Source organism: Dermacentor albipictus, chromosome 1 (genome assembly GCF_038994185.2).
Source record: "Dermacentor albipictus isolate Rhodes 1998 colony chromosome 1, USDA_Dalb.pri_finalv2, whole genome shotgun sequence".
NCBI classification, from domain to species: Eukaryota; Metazoa; Arthropoda; class Arachnida; order Ixodida; family Ixodidae; genus Dermacentor; species Dermacentor albipictus.
This window is the reverse complement of record NC_091821.1, coordinates 374,290,720-374,305,642: the sequence shown is the minus strand read 5'-3', so window position 1 is coordinate 374,305,642 and position 14,923 is coordinate 374,290,720. Positions and strand designations below refer to the sequence as shown.

The window sequence follows — 14,923 nt, the reverse complement described above, 5'->3', positions numbered from 1 at the left end:
ATTACTGGAGTTGACCTATTCCTGCTCAACGACGCTACCAGCGCTGCTGTTCTTGCACGTTCGCTATCACTGTTCTCTATCACTCGTATTCATGATTAACGTAAAAGTTTCCAACGCACGAAGCTGCCTTGCAGGCTGCCGAAATGAGAAGTATACAGGAGTTCTCGTTACGTTCGGTTATATTACGAAATGATTAAAAAAGGGTGCCTCCAGGAGCAGTACCGAGTGTCGCTGTTCGCCCACCGGAAGGCATCACGTAAACCAAGGCAGACGACCGACGATAAGCTACCCTGCTGCACTACAGAAAGCACCACGCAATGCACATGCAATGCTGCCTGATGCCGCGATAACCGGTATATATACCTTTCCCAGGAACCGCCCGCGGCCACGGTACGGGAAGCCCGAAAGGGAAACAAAAGGCCAGGACGTCTGCACAGAAGAGAGAGAGAGAGAGAGAGAGAGAGAGAGAGAGGCTGTCCCTGCGAAACTCTGCCAAGAGCAAGAGGGAGAGGGAGCCAGGCCGGACGTGCGTGCCCCAGGGAGGGCAGCGTAGCACGGGAGGCCGCAGCGGCGGCGGTCGTCGTTTGGGACGGCGACGAAGACGAGGGGCGGCACGCGGGCGACCGGTCGCCGTCTCCTGCGGCCACTCACCCGGCCGCCGGACAACAAAACGACGCCTCCGATGCCAGCGGCGCGCCACACTTGTGCAGCTCGCTTCCGCTCTCCCAACGGAGCGGAACAATCGTGGGAGAGGAGGGACCGCAGTAACAAACAAACAAAAACAGAGAGAGAGAGAGAGAAACACAACCTCGTGTTTTCACGAAACCGATCGGCTCGCGTTGGAATTCGATCGCGAGGGAGGGAGGTCGACCGCGAGTCTCGTAAACAGGTGAGCGCCGACCTAGGAGGAATAAATAAATAAATAAATAAATAAAAAATAATTATACAGAGAAAGAGCACAAAGCAAAAGGAACAGCTGGCCCGGCCAGGTTTTTCCCTGCGGTTTTTGTCGTTTAAAGTTACTTCGAGCGGGCAATTCGAAGAACTGACAATGAATCCCATCCTCGGGTGCATTCTTGTCGGACTTATTTTGCTGATGTAAGAGATCGAAACTATTAGATAACATTCTTGCACTCAAATTAGACATCGACGTCACGGAGTTCCTGGAACCACACGGCGCCAACCACAACACCGCGAATGCAGTGCGGAAGCCATTACAACAGCTGCCTGCCGCAGCTTTAAAAGAGAGAGAAGGGGGGGGGGGGAGGCGGATGTTTTTAATTGGCACGCAGTGCGATACAACGACGGAATGCAATGAGACTGTTTTGCAGTTGGCATGCCAAAAATCACAGAGACACGGTATACGCGCGAGGGCAAGGTCGAATTGTGTATTGCATTGCACCTGCTGCGTGAAATCTGTTCGTGCCCACAAAATACTGCACGGACAGCACCCAAAAGTAACTATACCTACAGCGAGAGCGAAGACGAGCAAATATGGATCAACAGCCATCATTCATTAGCTGACAACGTGCCATCAACATGTCACGACAGGTCAGGTTACGCGAAAGTGACCGCGATACGAGACACTCAGCAATGTAGTAGTTCGACATAGCACGGCGTTTGCTCGCATACAGTGAGCCAAACGCAGTACTACGCAAAGTAATCATTGTCACAATAACCCCAGAATTTCAATGATGCCGCATGAACGGCGGTCGCACATTCTGCGCTTTTGCAGCTGCATGAAGTGGACGGCTTGCGCATTCGTATAGTTATTTTACTGCTGTTCTAAACGCGGTTCTGCACCAGTTAATTTGGGGCTGCAACGAGCACCTGTATATCCAGTGTTCCGCCGGCAGCGTCTATACGACTTCCGCCCGCAGAGGCAGCTGCCGGATCTTGCGCAGAGCAATTCTAATTTAAGGGAAGGAAACAACACGTATGTTGCACGCGCCAGCGCTCGCGTGCACGGTCCAGTGCCCAGGTAACACGATTACTGCTGCACACAGGGTCGAGCTGGCACTCTTGGTAACTTCCAACACGAAATGCTACATGGCTAGACTGTAGCTGTATTCTAGGCGCTATATACTGCAACGCAGGCCTTGCCCACTCATGCAAGCTGCAAAGCAGCGTGACGTCTGAGATGCGGCGGCACTGTCATCGGCCAGAGAGCTCCGTACACTTAGATAAGCGCAAAATTTACTTATAGCGTAGGTGCTCCTTAAAGACAATATTAATATCCCAAGCCATTGTGCTTGGTCTCTCTCTCTCCATCTCTCTCGGTTTTTTTTTTTTTTTTGCTAAGCTCGTGGCCATGCCGTTTTGTTCACAGCCGTGTCCATTGTTGTTGTGGTGGTTATTGATGATGATAATGATGATGATGGTGATCTCTTTCCGCAATAGCAGCGTTCAGCGTTTTTCGCTTTGCGTGGCTGTTCACTAATCTCCCTCTTAGTGACACCCCAGACAAGGAACTAGTAGGTAATAACAGATGCATGCGACGTGGTCGCGCAAATTCTTATACTTGTGCACAGAGCACTCTTGTGTCGCGCAGTCCGTGTGGGAAGATGCGAAGCCATCGCGTAGGACTGGCACCGGTAACGACGCCCTCATGCACACAAAGCCAGAGTATCGACTCCGCCATTTGAAACGCTACTTATGGGAACCACAATCGTTGACTTTCCATGGTTGTCAATCACAGCTAACCTGCACGTGTTGACAAAAGCTGAACCGTCCAAGGACGACGTTCTCTCTCTCTCTCTGTCAGACGCGACACGTCATCGGTAACAACCATGAAGTTTTATTCTACGACCTTGAAAACAAAGGACCTAGACAAATTCAGGGAAATGGCGATCTCTATCTCCAAATCGCTCTGTGTGCCGGCTAATGATATTCATATCCCGTGTAAAAAAAGAAAGGACGCCGTTACTTCGGAACCAAATGAGCTGTGTATATATATATATATATATATATATATATATATATATATATATATATATATATATATATATATATATATATATATATATATATATATATATATATACGCTACAGAAAAAAAACCACACACACTCACACACACACGCGAAAGGAAATGCGGACAAGACAGATGACGTTTATTGTTGTGTGGCAAGATACAACCCAAAGGGTGTAATTTTGTTTTAGAGTGTGTGTCCCGTCCTCGCGCTGGTTTTCTTAGTGAGATAAGTCATAGTGACGGTAACGAGGGATGTCCGAGACAATGCGAAAACGACATTACTGTATGCTTGTGCGAATATTCGAAACTTTGGACTAACGAACTGAAATCGTCCTATTCGATCTGTCCTCGAATGGAATAGTCACTTTTCCGAAACTCCAATATTTTCGAAAACAGTTTTTGAATACTTGACGTCGCTGACTGTGCACGATCAAACATTGAATTGAAGCAGAAATGCAATAAATTTAATCTCATCTACAGTGGACAGAACGTCCTAGCTAGAGCAGGCTGCGTCGCTCCGAGAGCCAGACTTTTCCGCCTGAGCCACGATCACTCGTAATGGAATACTGTTTATACGTGTCATTCGACAGCGGGAATATTTTGTTACTGTACATAGATGCAGCAGCTGTGCCTCCTCATCGAATTAAATATGAATACGTTTGATTGCCCCCGGTCGCGGCGGCCTCGTTTCGACTGGGCCAAAATGCAAGACCGCTCGTGCATTTCGATTTAGCTACGCGTTAAAGAACCCCAGGTGGTCAAAACTAATCCGGAGTCCCCACTACGGCATGCTTCAAATAATAATAATAATAATAATAATAATAATAATAATAATAATAATAATAATAATAATAATAATAATAATAATAATAATAATAATTGTTTTGAACACGTATATACAATTAACAGGAAAGGAAAAGCGAGGAGCAGGCTGGCAACTTCCACCAGAAGGGGCACAACGCCTGCCTACTCTTCAGGAGGGAGGTGACAGCAATACAGAAATAGAAGATAGGAAGGAGGGGAGGAAAGAGGAAAGGAAGAGCAACAGGACAAATTTAAAGACTAAAGTAGAACACACAGTAGCGCCGGTCACTGACGGTCACGTTACTACAGAATACTGAATAGAATAGTTTTGACGCTACAAGCGTGGACCTAAGTTAACACTAGAACCGTCACCGTAATCGTAACGCGTTACCAAGCGGGAAAAAAATGTCATCAATCAATAGATTACAAAGATCTCAAAAAATTTAATTAATTACCAGTGATTAATTACACGTTACGCACGCACCTGTGAGTACTGCAGCTTGTGACACGTGACGGGAGAGCGAAGATTAAAAGGTTGATTGTGGCCCCGAGCTCACACGTATATATATATATATATATATATATATATATATATATATATATATATATATATATATATATATATATATATATATATAGGAACGAACGATCATCAAAGGAATTTGCGCGTCTACACGTATGCAAACGCACGAAGACCGAGTGGGATGAAGGCGAATAAAATTTAAAACGGGGAATGAAGAAAGAAAACACCACGAAAAGGAAGTTTACAGTTGGTTGCAATTCCGGAACGTGCGACGCAATGAGAGCCTTTAGGGTTACACCGCGAAAGTAGCACCAGGAAACAACCGGTCCATGGCACGCTCTACCGATGCACGCAACAGCCGTGCGCCGCGGCAATGGCACCGAGCAGAACTGTTAGACTCGAAAGAAACGAGGAAATGCAAACCCAAGCGTCTCGAAAGTGAATTTTGCCGCATGCACACACGCCTCCCTGGCGTCTGCCTTCCGGTGTCATTGGTGGCGTTACATTGCAGGCGATGGTGAGAATCATTGACAGAGAATATGTTTACGCGAGCTGAAGAACACCTGCTACTACCTTTCGCCCACAAACTTAAAATGCAAGTTTAATGAGACGATCGATTGATTAAACAATTGAGTATGGAGAACAAAGAAACTAATAGAATAAACCCAACGTGAAATAAGTAATACACAAATAAACTAGCGAACTAGCGAAATAAACTAACGAAAAATACGGGCCGATCCCGAAGACATATGCAGCGCATGCAGTCTGCAAAATGTGGGCCCATCGCGAAGGCAGTGCAGCCTTAACGCAGCGTTTAAAACGCGAAGAATGCGAGAGAGAGCCACGTGACGCACGCGCCAGACGTCTGAAAGAGCGACTCTGTAGCGCGAGAGAAGCGTGCACGCGTGCGACCGTGGCCCGACGGTTGGCATTAGAATGATTTGCTAGAAAAAGCAGAGGTTTGAGAACCCACCATTGGTCGCGAATTTTTTTGTGGTATTATTTACGGTCGTATACTTCAACCCACCTTGGAGTCATCTAACAGAAAACTCGAGGTGCGTTGAACGAGCGCGTCACAGTGCGCGCGAAATCGCGAGCCTGCAAGAGATACGAGGTATAGAGGCGTCACTTTGATAAACGAGAGTGTGCAAGGTCTCTCCCGTGACGCATACGCGCGCAAACGTCGAGCCTTCACAATCTAAGTATGCTATCGCATTTTTTTCCTTTTTTACTTCCCCTGCATGGCAGATCACGGGCGCACTATATAGGAGTAACGAACCGAAAGTGCACACTCGTATAGGATACCTATACGAAGGACAAGCCAATCGCAGCTTGTTGTAATGTTTGCTCGCTTTCTTTTCTTGCAAGAAAAAAAAATGGCCGACACAGCGTGCAGCAAACTCAAACTGCCTGGAATCGCACGACGCCTGCAAGCTCTTTACTCAACGACGTTATCCAAGCTTTATTATTATACACCACGGCCGTGCCGACGACGGCCCAGTTTCACGCGGCGACCGAGTGCGATCAGATGCGAGGAACGCGTTCAGCGAGAGTCGGTGTTTGCCGGCGACGCGGTGGCGCATTCCGAGCACGTGCAGCGTTCGACGAGCAGTGAAAGCCGGCCAGCTGAGCACCGTCGCCGCCGAACACGACGCAGACGTCCACACGGCGGGCGAAAGTAAACAAGGGGAGAAAAAAAAAAAAAAAAAAAGACGCCCGCCTTTCTTCATGCTACTCCTGAACGACTTGTGTTGGCCCCAAAGCTGGTGTAACATGTTTATTCTTCTTTTTATTATTATTATTATTATTATTATTATTATTATTATTATTGTTGTTGTTGTTGTTGTTGTTGTTGTTGTTGTTGTTACCATTTACTGTGACCTCAGCGAAGCTTTTGATGCAGTGAGCCACTCACTACTATGGATCAAGCTAAGCTTACGCACTTTTAGTGTCGGCTCGTCAATTGTCAATCTCTTGCGCAGTCATCTTCTTGATAGATCATGTTATGTTTACGTGAATGGCTCAACGTCTTCTTTTTATACGAGCAGTGTCCCTCAAGGACCAGTATTAGGACCACACCTTTTCTTAATTTTTGTTAGTGACGTTACTTGCTCCATTCGGAATACTTTGTTCCTCTTATTTGCCGATGACAACAAGATCTTAGAGGAAGTTCATACTTTTGATGACTGTCGCATCCTGCAGTCTGACCTTTCGTTTTTGTTTTTCTAAATGGTGCAAGGATAATAACTTCACCTTGAATGCTGCTGAGACCAAAGTAATGATTTTCACACGCAAATCAGCAAGCATTTCTCTTTCTTATTCTGCAGATTCTCTACCATTGTGTAAGGTCGATGAGATCAATGATCTCGGTGTACTTACTATCTGATACAGCCTTACACTTCTCTGCTCACACTAAACGCGTTTCAGTGCGGGGTATGCACTCTCTTGGCTCTGTTTGCAGACTATCGAGAGAATTCAATTCTCCAACACAATTGCGCAAGTTGAACGCAACCATCTACCTTCCTGAGCTCGAACATGTGTCGGTCGTCTGCTTTTTAGTTGCAACAGTGACATTATAGATCGGGTCCAGAAAATGTTTCTAAGCACATATCATCACCGCTTTGCTAGCATGGACACTGGACCTTATTCTAGCGCTGTTGGATTATTGTCATTGTCCTTATACTTCGCTGCCAACGTAATCGCGCTGACGTTCTATTTCTTTCCAAACTCCTTCAGGGTAACTTCACCTGCCCCGAATTTCTCAGTTGTATCATGCTTCGTATTGTGCGCAAGATCACCAGAGAACATAGACCTTTCCATGTTCCTGCCTGTCATCGCCAACACTTAACCGTCCACAGAATAAATAGACTTTACAACACTTATTGTCATGAGCTTGGTACTTTTTATAACTCGCTGTCATCGTTTTTTTTCAGAGATTTGCGTTGTTGTGTCAGTGTCACACATTGTTGAACTGCCCTGCTCTTCCTTTTTGGTTTGAACGCACCTTGCGCCTTCCTGTACTTAGCTTTCCAAGGTTGTTCTTTTTGTTCCCCGATTTTTTAAATTTTTTTTAAACTTATATTCCTTTACTGTTCTTTTTTTTTTGATGTACGCGTGCGCCAACACTCAGTACTTATGGTTGTTCCTGGGCACGATAAATGATTGACTGATTTTATTATTATTATTATTATTATTATTATTATTATTATTATTATTATTATTATTATTATTATTATTATTATTAGCGCAAGTATGCCTTACGGCATAAACTAAATAAAGAGATGCAGGCCTGTCTCCTGGATGAAGGAAGCCCTGGACCGGCCGGTGCAGACGACTGTGCGTCCAGCGTCTTAAATCAGGATAGCGACCTGGGTAGTAGCCCAACCAGGTCGTGCAAGTGCCCAGCTTTTACCGTCTTCCGCTGCCTCAGGCGACTGTGCGTTCAGCGTCTTAAATCAAAATGGCGACCTGGATGGTAGCCCAACCAGCAGGTCGTGCAAGCGCCCAGCTTTTACTGTCTTCCGCTGCCTCTTCTATGCTCTCGATGCTGCTGCTGCTCCTGCTGATGATGATCAGCACCCCTTTTGTAACGGGGTGGGACAAATAGTCCGCTAACCTGCTTGATTTATATCGCTTTTTGCTACATCTATCGCTATCTAGCACTTTGCCTGTCCGATCTCGATCTAAACTTTCGTACTTAAAACATTTACCCGTACCTTTACCTACACTTGCAATGACTCCTTTTCCGCCCATCTCTTCCCTGCTTTTCTTCCATCGATACTCTAATCGTCTCTTACTTATCTCGACTGCTGACCAGCTAATCCTTCCATCGTCAGTGAATCCCAACGCTTCTGGAAACGCAGACACCCAACGCCCCATGAACACAACAACGCGAAACTAAACCACCCGCAGCTGCAGCTGTAAAGTACACCGCTCCAAGGTTTACCGGCTAGTCCCAGAGTCAGTGCCGCACACCGGTGCATAAACCAATCGCGCAGCCAGAACATACGGGAAAGACCGCGGCGATTTTCGTTACTTTGTTTAGGCGCCTGATAAATCTTGTTTCCATCAAACACTGGCCGAGCTCAACGGTGCTTAGTTTCGCTGATTTGACTGTGAAATTGCATCCTAATCGACGTGACACGGCCGCCGCTCTGCGACTGAACTCAATTTTCAGAATGTATGCAGAAATTCAGCGGGGACAACGAGTCGTTCACAGGAGCAGCCCATCGAGAAAATTCAGTCGTTGTTGTTCCTGTATTTCTTTGTTTCTTTTTCGTCCGTTCCCGTTTTGGCGTATTCGCCTAGACGCACCCACCTTAATTTGTGCGCTATACTATGGGCTCGCGTTCCACTTCCCTTTGCGTGCGAGCGACAACGAAAAACGTGAACGTAGTTTAGCAACGCCCAAGTCACGGCCGCGCCGACCGACGCCACGTCCCCGCCGTTCAAGAGTACAGAGCAGCTGAAGAGGAGGGGGAATGTAGCACGAATATGAGGATACCGTATAGACTCGTGTAACAGTCGCGCACGTGTCCGCACGCGAACTCTAAACGAAGCGTCAGCTAAAGATGGCTTTATGCCATGCGCCTGCGTAATACGCAGCGCTGACAAAATTCAGGAACTCTCTCTCTCTCTCTCTCTCTCTCTCAAATGCTTGCAAACTGGTAAGTTTAAGCGTATATACTAGCGGAGCGGAGCCCTAAAGAACCTCGAAGATTTCCAAATGCAATCACTGGAGTCATCACAGAGCTAGGTCACTAAAGTCTGCATAATTTCCCACGAAGAACGCCAGAAACTACGGGAACAACGCGTGTACAGACAGCGTGTTCTGTACGTAAATGAACCAGGACAACTATAGCCTACCAGCAGGGCTCGCATCTCAGAGTAAAACCTATCTTGTAAAATATGGGGTCTTACAATCCAAAGCAGCCATCCCGCTATAGGGGACGTCGTATAGCTGGTGACTACCGATTAATTTTGCCCATACCTGCACGTGGCTCTTGTGCACTGCAAGCTCCGCACATAAGCGATATTGCTTTCCGTCAACACGGCCCATCAGGACGCACCATCCGCAACCGGGAATCGATCCGGAGACTTCGTGCGCAGAAGGAGAACGGTATACATGGCCTCGCAGAATCACGACGGCAGGCGCTAGCACGTCCTTATGAACCCATGGAAGTTACCGCGGTAATGAACGAAAAGTTTGCAGCTTACGAGCAACTATACGCGAGTCTATACGGTATATAATGACACCACCGAGCAGGGGCATATACAGACGGCGCAAGAAAGGCGCCTCGATAGCATCGCAATTCCCACGCAACGCCGGCATACAAAGGGGCGGCGGGAGGGGGGGGGGGGGCAGGTAGAGAAGGCATGCGTCCAGCGCAAAGCGGGAGAGAAAGGGGAGACAGGGAGGGGGGGGGGCGACCAAGGAGATCCATTAGACTTTGCCTGCACACGCACATATACTGCACAGGCGTAAGCGCCGCAGGAAAGCCATTACCTCGTTACCTATAGCTAAGTGGTCACATCAAAAGAAAGTGCACGACCGGAAACGGAAGAAATGAGACTATATGTACACACCGCCTCCACGAGATGCTCCGACTCATCTAGATAAAGAAAGAAAACCGAGATACAAAATTTCGCACGCAACCAGCAGAGTTGCGTAGAGCTCAATGACCGTATACATATTGATAAGAAAAGCTAATTAAAGGTACGCCGAAACGCTCCTGCACCGCGTATGAGAAGTTTGCGCAGTCGTCAGTGTACGGGTTTCATATATAACATCGGATTCAAGTTCTACGCATAACGAATGTTTCGCATACTACTTGAAAATTTTGGCGTACCTTTTCCTGCGACTTGTTTTGTATATATTCTTGCTCGCCTCTATATACAGGGTGTGTCTGCGAACACTTTCAAAAATTCTTAGAGCTTGTCAGTGGCAGATAGCGCAATTCTAGGTCACGAGGTGGTCTACTCGAGGCGGCGCACATAACGTGCACAAAAAATTGAAATGCATAATCGACTAATTAACATAATTTCGCAAACTAAGTTCTTAACTAATTCCTTCATGGCCCATATTGCAATTTACAAATTCTAGGCGCTAAGTTCACAAGCGTATACCAATTCATTTCTCCGCAAGGTTCGGGAATTAGTATTTCGAGACTGGTGTCATCCTGAGAATTCGTTCCAAGTGGACCCGCCTCACGAACTCCACGCCTAGAATTTGTAAATTGCAATATGGGCCATAAGGTAATTATTTAAGAAGTTAATTAGTGCATTTCTGTTAATTCGTCGATTATGCAGTTAAATTTTTTTTTCGTGCAATGTTCACCTCTTCGAGTAGACCAGCTCATGAACTAGAATTGTGCTATCTGCCACAGGCAACCATGAAAAAAAAATTGAGTGTTCGCTGAAACACCCGACATATCAACGCTGAATTGAAGCGCGTAATACATTAATAAACAAAAATTAAAAACAAATATTCAAGTTTGTTTTCTTCTTCCATGCCTGGGTTTACCTCTATACAGCGTGAAGAAATATAATAAACTGATCAAATAAAGTGCAGTCGGTCGTGCGAATGCGTGAATGTGTACACTGTATAGCTGCGTGAATGTGTACACTGTATAGCTGCAGTCCTGCCTGCGAAAGAATGAGGCGGAATTGGATGTGGAACACCTCGACTGCAACGTATATGCAATAATGACGACGACGACCACGATGATGGCTTCAGAAACTCTGGCACATAACCGCTGTAGAGGGTTTGGCCAAGAAACCGACAGCTCTACAGCAAACAGAACGTAAGGGATGTTCAGTTCAAATTTGATCTATGGAAAAGTTCGAAAGAACGATAAAATATAAGCGAAATTGAGAATAGCCGGACTTGCATGAGCAGAAAAGGATTAAAAAAAGAGGGATAGGGGGGGGGGGAGGCGGGGGGACACGGCAGGCGGAGAGAACAAACAAAAAACATTAACAGTATGTAGACGGTGAGATTTAATTATGGAAATTTTCATCAACCTATAAACATTCCTGTGAGTGTGGGCAAGAACGGAGGCGCCAGAAGCAGGCACACACAAGTTCGTACGAGCAGCAATGTGAGTCATTTCTGCGCCTGTTCGCGCGCACAGCTCGTTTATTGTCGGCCCAAGCCTAAGTGGTGGCCATGCGTTACAATTAAAATGAAGGCATTTTGTACAATGATGTCAAGAGAAACTCATCACGACGTTGACGCATCCTTCTTCGCCGCTCGAAGGACAAGAACGAAGCTGTTCAACGCGTACAGTAACTATCTCGAACTCTTATCTGTATTTCCACGTTTTCGTCATTCCGACCCGCACGTTTTATAGCAGGAGTGACAACGCGTATGTAATTGACCTTCGTTAGCGCATAAACGGGAAACGACGCCGCTAGAGCAAACAAGAAGGCGTGCGACCGTGTGCTTTCGGATTCGCTATATAAGCGAACAGTATACAGCATGATCACCTTCTCTATAGGCGCGCAGGTATATGCGCAAAACGTATCCGGTCGAAGAGCTGCAGCGCATAGTTAAATGCGAGGTCGGCGTCTGTCGGAGGCCACAATAGAAATTCACAGGGAAGTTACGCATTCTTCTTTTTCTTCTGCGAATTCTTGCAGGTTTTGAATTCTACTATTTTACGAAGGACGACATGTGTGAACCTTCTTGCTGCTGTTCTCTTCGTGTTGCAGAACGTGCAACACGCATTCACTGAACGCAAGCACGCGCGAGTTTCTTTAGATCCGGCTACGTTTCTGCATCCACGAGCAGACGGCAAACCAACGCAGAGCTCCACCCTGCGCAAGAATTCGATCGCATGCGCACCACTCTTCACGACGTCGTCCACATTCTGTGGAAGCTATGTGCTCGTGCGCGTCCACGCATTATAAACCTACGTAGAGGAAAACGGCCAGAACGGCACGGAGCGCAATGATTTATATACTATACATGCACACCGCGCACCCCACATTCAACCAACGGAGAGAGCGCAAGCCTAGCTCATTAACGACGCGCGGAGTTTCCTGACCAGTTAACGTCGGGACTGGTTTTAGCCAACGCGGCAAATCGAAAACGAAGCTGATATATATATGCTATGCAGCGGCTATATTGCAATTATACGCGCCTTCGCTTCCTCAGCGCAGCGTGAAGCCACACGAAGCGACTCGCGCGGAGGTTGCGCAAACCGTACACGAGCGACAACCGAAACGCGTGCGTAACACGCCTCGTGGACGGCGAGCCCGTATAATGGCTTGACGACAACGACGGAAGGAATATGGGATGGCTTCGCACCGGTTTCTTCTCCTGCGGCGTCTTCTCTCGCGCATATATGCGTCGCTTGTATTGTGCAAGCCGCTTGCGCGCGCTGTACACTACGTGACGGCCGCGCACCTCGTGCAAGGGGACGTCCCACATGCCAGCCAGCCAGCCAGGCTAAGCGTATACGTGTACACCGATGGCTATGAATTCTCGACGCTTGGAATATTGCGCGAACCGCGCAGCTCTTTTGCGCGCGCCGCTGCGCACAGGTTTCCGAAGGCATGCCACATGTCAGGCGCGGCGCCGGTGTGACGAGCTCTATGCGAGCGGAGAAGTCAATAATACCCGCGTGACGCTGACAATCCCATGACGCACAAACAAAAGGGGAATGCAGCATTTTCCTTTTCCCCTCTGCGTATAAACAGGGATATTTCGCGGAGGACGCGCATTTAAGGACGTCATTTGTATAGCAGACTAATACAACACCTTTTAACGGCTTTGTTTTACCTGTAAAAGAGCACAAGGACTGCTGCTGCAAGAATGCGTTCGATAGTCGATTAACGAAGCAATGATACAGATAAGCGTGCACGATCCTCGTAGGATGACTGAAGAACAGAGGAATAACTCGTGCACTTTGTGTGGTTATTACGAGCTCACTGTAGCACTGTTAACTGGCTGAATTCATCCGGCGAATTCTCGTAGCACTCGCAAATAGCATTCCGCTCACACGAGTCCGCGATACCGTGTCCTGCGCATCTGGGAAATATCACCACTGATAGATCGACGCTACATCTTCATTTTTCTCGCATCGCTTCTTTTCTCCCTTTCACGTGTCGATACCAATCACAGCCCTCCTTCCAACATCCCAGCAGAGAGACAGCGACGGGCCGTTTGCATACGAATACGTACCAGGATGCGCGACAGAACACGAGTCGTTCAGAGTCTCTTCGCGATCGACAGGCAACGCGCAACTCTTTCGAGCCCCCTCAGCGTGAAGCAAGGCGACAACTGCCAGCTACGTGGAGTCACAACAAACACGCATGGACAAAAATGCAGCAGACAAAAATAGAGCGAGACGGCGGGGATCGAGGCAACAACAGCATCTCTCTCTTGACATTCTCAAGCGAGACAGTGCCACGAACAAGCATGCAGCACGCCTGCTCGCTCTGCTCGGCCCGCGCTCTTGACCCCATTGTGGCCTCAGGCAGCAGCGGCAGCAGTCGAGCACGAGAGAAGAACAAGGAATCCCTCCGGCAGCTATGTATGCGAATCAGCGGGATTCCGCCGCCGCCTCAACTGGAGACCCCCCCACCTCGTCGGCGCTTTCTTGGAGTCGGCGCGCTGCTCGGCTGCCCTTGCCTCGTTTCAGCGTGTGAAGACGAAGAATTCAGGTCGACCCTGCCGCTGCCTTTCGAAACAGAACGCGAAGCGGCAAGCGCGCTGGCGCAGCTGTATACCTCTGTACGTACAACGAAAGACAGGGCCTCACCCGCGTGTATATAGTGTACACTCTATGCCACAGCAGTGGCATAGAGTGCACTCCTGCAGTCCTGCACCACAACGCATGCAGGACGCACCTCTCCAGCATGACTCGGCACAGCCGCAATCCTGCGCGAGCTGGGCTCCGATTATCGGTTGCGGGAATAAGGCGATCTAGCTGCGAATGCGTATATATACATATATATATATATATATATATATATATATATATATATATATATATATATATATATATATATATATATATATATAGAGAGAGAGAGAGAGAGAGAGAGAGAGAGAGACGATGCCACTTGTCGAAACGTTGGCTGCTGCTTTCACCTTGTTCTCGATTTGCGCATCGTCTTGAATTTCCATCTTCCCGCCTTCCCCGTGGTGTGTGTGTGTATATATATATATATATATATATATATATATATATATATATATATATATATATATATATATATATATATAGAGAGAGAGAGAGAGAGAGAGAGAGAGAGAGAGAGAGAGAGAGAGAGAGAGAGAGAGAGAGAGAGATACGCCATCATGAGAAAACTGCGGGGAACTGCGGGGCAGGTGCAGACGGCGACCGAGCGTATGCTAACTACGGACCGTGCCTGAACGGCGCCTCGGGAGGGGGGTAGAGTATACTGCGTGCGAGGCAGTCGCCGCTACGCAATTTGTCGACGCGTCGCCGGCCGAATCGGCGAGATAAAGCGTGCGGTCGTCGCGGAATAACGAGATCGCGCACGTGTGCCGAGGAGCGCTGAGCGGCCGTCCCGACTGGTTCTGGAGTACACGCAGTACCTGCTAAATCTAGACTGTGGCGCAGGTATATAGCCAGGCAAGTGCGCAAGGA

At 47.6% G+C, this 14,923-nt stretch overlaps 1 protein-coding gene across 9 annotated transcripts in view; it reads right to left on the bottom strand.

Annotated features, from left to right (window-relative positions):
• The window catches only part of baz (par-3 family cell polarity regulator), a 248,899-nt gene that overhangs the window by 82,276 nt on the left and 151,700 nt on the right, over positions 1-14,923 (bottom strand). The window lies entirely within an intron of this gene.